The sequence below is a fragment of the Halictus rubicundus genome, unplaced genomic scaffold (genome assembly GCF_050948215.1).
Source record: "Halictus rubicundus isolate RS-2024b unplaced genomic scaffold, iyHalRubi1_principal scaffold0270, whole genome shotgun sequence".
Lineage (NCBI taxonomy): Eukaryota > Metazoa > Arthropoda > Insecta > Hymenoptera > Halictidae > Halictus > Halictus rubicundus.
In genome coordinates this window covers 339190-345189 of record NW_027488811.1, presented here as the reverse complement: position 1 = coordinate 345189, position 6000 = coordinate 339190, and positions in this window count along the sequence as shown.

Sequence of the window (6000 nt, the reverse complement as noted above, 5' to 3'; positions counted from 1 at the left end):
CAGGATAGAGGATAGGCTAGGAAAGAGGATAGGATAGAGGATAGGATAGACGATAGGATAGGACAGAGGATAGGATAGGTCAGAGGATAGGATAGGATAGAGGATAGGATAGAGGATAGAATAGGATAGAGGATAGGATAGGATAGAGGATAGGATAGGACAGATGATAGGATACGGGATTTGATAGGATAGATGATAGTATAGGATAGAGTATAGGATAGGATAGAGGATAGAATAGGATAGAGGATAGGATAGGATACAGGATAGGAATGGATAGGATAGAGGATAGGATAGAGGATAGGATACGATAGGATAGAGGATAGGATAGGATAGAGGATAGGATAGGATAGAAGATAGGATAGGATAGAGGATAGGATAGGATAGAGGATAGGATAGGATAGAGGATTGGATAGGATAGAGGTAAGGATAGGATTGAGGATACATGATAGGATAGGATAGAGGATTGGATAGGATACAGGATAGGATAGGATAGAGAATAGGATAGGGGATTTGATAGGATAGAGGATAGGATAGGATAGAGGATAGGATAGGATACAGGATATGATAGGATAGAGGATAGGATAGGATAGAGGATAGGATAGAATAGAGGATAGGATAGGATAGAGGATAGGATAGGATAGAGGATAGGATAGGATAGAGGATAGGATAGGATAGAGGATAGGATAGGACAGAGGATAGGATAGGGGATTTGATAGGATAGAGGATAGGATAGGATAGAAGATAGGATAGGATAGAGGATAGGATAGGATAGAGGATAGGATTGGATAGAGGATAGGATAGGATAGAGGATTGGATAGAGGATAGGATAGAGGATAGGATAGGATAGAGGATAGGATAGTATAGAGTATAGGATAAACGATAGGATAGGATAGAGGATAGGATAGGATAGAGGATAGGATTGAATAAAGGATAGGATAGGATAGAGGATAGGATAGGATAGAGGATAGGATGGGATAGAGGATACGATAGGATAGAGGATAGGATAGGGGATTTGATAGGATAGATGATAGGGTAGGATAGAAGATAGGATATAATAGAGGATAGGATAGGATAGAGGATAGGATAGGATAGAGGATAGGATAGGATAGAGGATAGGATAGGATAGAGGATAGGATAGGATAGAGGATAGGATAGGATAGAAGATAGGATAGGATAGAGGATAGGATAGGATAGAGGATAGGATAGGATAGAGGATAGGATAGGATAGAGTATAGGATAGAGTATAGAATAGGATAGAGGATAGGATAGGATAGAGGATAGGATAGGATAGAGGATAGGATAGGATAGAGGATAGGATAGGATAGAGGATAGGATAGGATAGAGGATAGGATAGGATAGAGGATAGGATAGGATAGAGGATAGGATAGGATAGAGGATAGGATAGGATAGGATAGAAGATAGGATAGGATAGAGGATAGGATAGGATAGGATAGAGGATAGGATAGGATAGGATAGAGGATAGGCTAGGATAGAGGATAGGATAGAGGATAGGATACGATAGGATAGAAGATAGGATAGGATAGAGGATAGGATAGGATAGAGGATAGGATAGGATAGAGGATAGGATAGGATAGAGAATAGGATAGGATAGAGGATAGGATAGGATAGAGGATAGGATAGGATAGAGGATTGGATAGGATAGAGCACAGGATAGGATAGAGGATTGGATAGGATACAGGAAAGGATAGGATAGAGGATAGGATAGGATAGAGGATAGGATAGGATAGAGGATAGGATAGGATAGAGTATAGGATAGGATAGAGGATAGAATAGGATAGAGGATAGGATAGGATAGAGGATAGGATAGGATAGAGGATAGGCTAGGATAGAGGATAGGATAGAGGATAGGATACGATAGGATAGAGGATAGGATAGGATAGAGTATAGGATAGGATAGAGGATAGGATAGGATAGAAGATAGGGTAGGATAGAGGATAGGATAGTATAGAGGGTAGGATAGGATAGAGGATAGGATAGGATAGGATAGAGGATAGGCTAGGATAGAGGATAGGCTAGGATGGAGGATAGGATAGAGGATAGGATACGATAGGATAGAGGATAGGATAGAGGATAGGATACGATAGGATAGAGGATAGGATAGGATAGAAGATAGGATTGGATAGAGGATAGTATAGGATAGAGGATAGGATAGGATAGAGGATAGGATAGGATAGAGGATAGGATAGGACATCGGATAGGATAGGGGATTTGATAGTATAGAGGATAGGATAGAGGAGAGGATAGAGGATAGGATAGAGGATAGGATAAAGGATAGGATAGAGGATAGGATAGAGGATAGGATACGATAGGATACGATAGGATAGAGGATAGGATAGGATAGAGGATAGGATAGGATAGAGGATAGGATAGGATAGAGGATAGGATAGGATAGAAGATAGGATAGGATAGAGGGTAGGATAGGATAGGATAGAGGATAGGATAGGATAGGATAGAGGATAGGCTAGGATAGAGGATAGGGTAGAGGATAGGATACGATAGGATAGAAGATAGGATAGGATAGAGGTTAGGATAGGATAGAGGATAGGATAGGATAGAGGATAGGATTTGATAGAGGATTGGATAGGATAGAGGATAGAGGATAGGATAGGATACAGGAAAGGATAGGATTGAGGATAGGATTGGATACAGGATAGGATAGGATAGGGGATTGGATATTACAGGATAGAGGATAGGCTAGGAAAGAGGATAGGATAGAGGATAGGATAGACGATAGGATAGGACAGAGGATAGGATAGGTCAGAGGATAGGATAGGATAGAGGATAGGATAGAGGATAGAATAGGATAGAGGATAGGATAGGATAGAGGATAGGATAGGACAGATGATAGGATACGGGATTTGATAGGATAGATGATAGTATAGGATAGAGTATAGGATAGGATAGAGGATAGAATAGGATAGAGGATAGGATAGGATACAGGATAGGAATGGATAGGATAGAGGATAGGATAGAGGATAGGATACGATAGGATAGAGGATAGGATAGGATAGAGGATAGGATAGGATAGAAGATAGGATAGGATAGAGGATAGGATAGGATAGAGGATAGGATAGGATAGAGGATAGGATAGGATAGAGGATAGGATAGGATAGAGGATAGGATAGGACAGAGGATAGGATAGGTCAGAGGATAGGATAGGATAGAGGATAGGATAGAGGATAGAATAGGATAGAGGATAGGATAGGATAGAGGATAGGATAGGACAGATGATAGGATACGGGATTTGATAGGATAGATGATAGTATAGGATAGAGTATAGGATAGGATAGAGGATAGAATAGGATAGAGGATAGGATAGGATACAGGATAGGAATGGATAGGATAGAGGATAGGATAGAGGATAGGATACGATAGGATAGAGGATAGGATAGGATAGAGGATAGGATAGGATAGAAGATAGGATAGGATAGAGGATAGGATAGGATAGAGGATAGGATAGGATAGAGGATTGGATAGGATAGAGGTAAGGATAGGATTGAGGATACATGATAGGATAGGATAGAGGATTGGATAGGATACAGGATAGGATAGGATAGAGAATAGGATAGGGGATTTGATAGGATAGAGGATAGGATAGGATAGAGGATAGGATAGGATACAGGATATGATAGGATAGAGGATAGGATAGGATAGAGGATAGGATAGAATAGAGGATAGGATAGGATAGAGGATAGGATAGGATAGAGGATAGGATAGGATAGAGGATAGGATAGGATAGAGGATAGGATAGGACAGAGGATAGGATAGGGGATTTGATAGGATAGAGGATAGGATAGGATAGAAGATAGGATAGGATAGAGGATAGGATAGGATAGAGGATAGGATTGGATAGAGGATAGGATAGGATAGAGGATTGGATAGAGGATAGGATAGAGGATAGGATAGGATAGAGGATAGGATAGTATAGAGTATAGGATAAACGATAGGATAGGATAGAGGATAGGATAGGATAGAGGATAGGATTGAATAAAGGATAGGATAGGATAGAGGATAGGATAGGATAGAGGATAGGATGGGATAGAGGATACGATAGGATAGAGGATAGGATAGGGGATTTGATAGGATAGATGATAGGGTAGGATAGAAGATAGGATATAATAGAGGATAGGATAGGATAGAGGATAGGATAGGATAGAGGATAGGATAGGATAGAGGATAGGATAGGATAGAGGATAGGATAGGATAGAGGATAGGATAGGATAGAAGATAGGATAGGATAGAGGATAGGATAGGATAGAGGATAGGATAGGATAGAGGATAGGATAGGATAGAGTATAGGATAGAGTATAGAATAGGATAGAGGATAGGATAGGATAGAGGATAGGATAGGATAGAGGATAGGATAGGATAGAGGATAGGATAGTATAGAGGGTAGGATAGGATAGAGGATAGGATAGGATAGGATAGAGGATAGGCTAGGATAGAGGATAGGCTAGGATGGAGGATAGGATAGAGGATAGGATACGATAGGATAGAGGATAGGATAGAGGATAGGATACGATAGGATAGAGGATAGGATAGGATAGAAGATAGGATTGGATAGAGGATAGTATAGGATAGAGGATAGGATAGGATAGAGGATAGGATAGGATAGAGGATAGGATAGGACATCGGATAGGATAGGGGATTTGATAGTATAGAGGATAGGATAGAGGAGAGGATAGAGGATAGGATAGAGGATAGGATAAAGGATAGGATAGAGGATAGGATAGAGGATAGGATACGATAGGATACGATAGGATAGAGGATAGGATAGGATAGAGGATAGGATAGGATAGAGGATAGGATAGGACAGATGATAGGATACGGGATTTGATAGGATAGATGATAGTATAGGATAGAGTATAGGATAGGATAGAGGATAGAATAGGATAGAGGATAGGATAGGATACAGGATAGGAATGGATAGGATAGAGGATAGGATAGAGGATAGGATACGATAGGATAGAGGATAGGATAGGATAGAGGATAGGATAGGATAGAAGATAGGATAGGATAGAGGATAGGATAGGATAGAGGATAGGATAGGATAGAGGATTGGATAGGATAGAGGTAAGGATAGGATTGAGGATACATGATAGGATAGGATAGAGGATTGGATAGGATACAGGATAGGATAGGATAGAGAATAGGATAGGGGATTTGATAGGATAGAGGATAGGATAGGATAGAGGATAGGATAGGATACAGGATATGATAGGATAGAGGATAGGATAGGATAGAGGATAGGATAGAATAGGGGATAGGATAGGATAGAGGATAGGATAGGATAGAGGATAGGATAGGACAGAGGATAGGATAGGGGATTTGATAGGATAGAGGATAGGATAGGATAGAAGATAGGATAGGATAGAGGATAGGATAGGATAGAGGATAGGATTGGATAGAGGATAGGATAGGATAGAGGATTGGATAGAGGATAGGATAGAGGATAGGATAGGATAGAGGATAGGATAGTATAGAGGATAGGATAAACGATAGGATAGGATAGAGGATAGGATAGGATAGAGGATAGGATTGAATAAAGGATAGGATAGGATAGAGGATAGGATAGGATAGAGGATAGGATGGGATAGAGGATACGATAGGATAGAGGATAGGATAGGGGATTTGATAGGATAGATGATAGGGTAGGATAGAAGATAGGATATAATAGAGGATAGGATAGGATAGAGGATAGGATAGGATAGAGGATAGGATAGGATAGAGGATAGGATAGGATAGAGGATAGGATAGGATAGAGGATAGGATAGGATAGAGGATAGGATAGGATAGAAGATAGGATAGGATAGAGGATAGGATAGGATAGAGGATAGGATAGGATAGAGGATAGGATAGGATAGAGTATAGGATAGAGTATAGAATAGGATAGAGGATAGGATAGGATAGAGGATAGGATAGGATAGAGGATAGGATAGGATAGAGGATAGGATAGGATAGAGGATAGGATAGGATAGA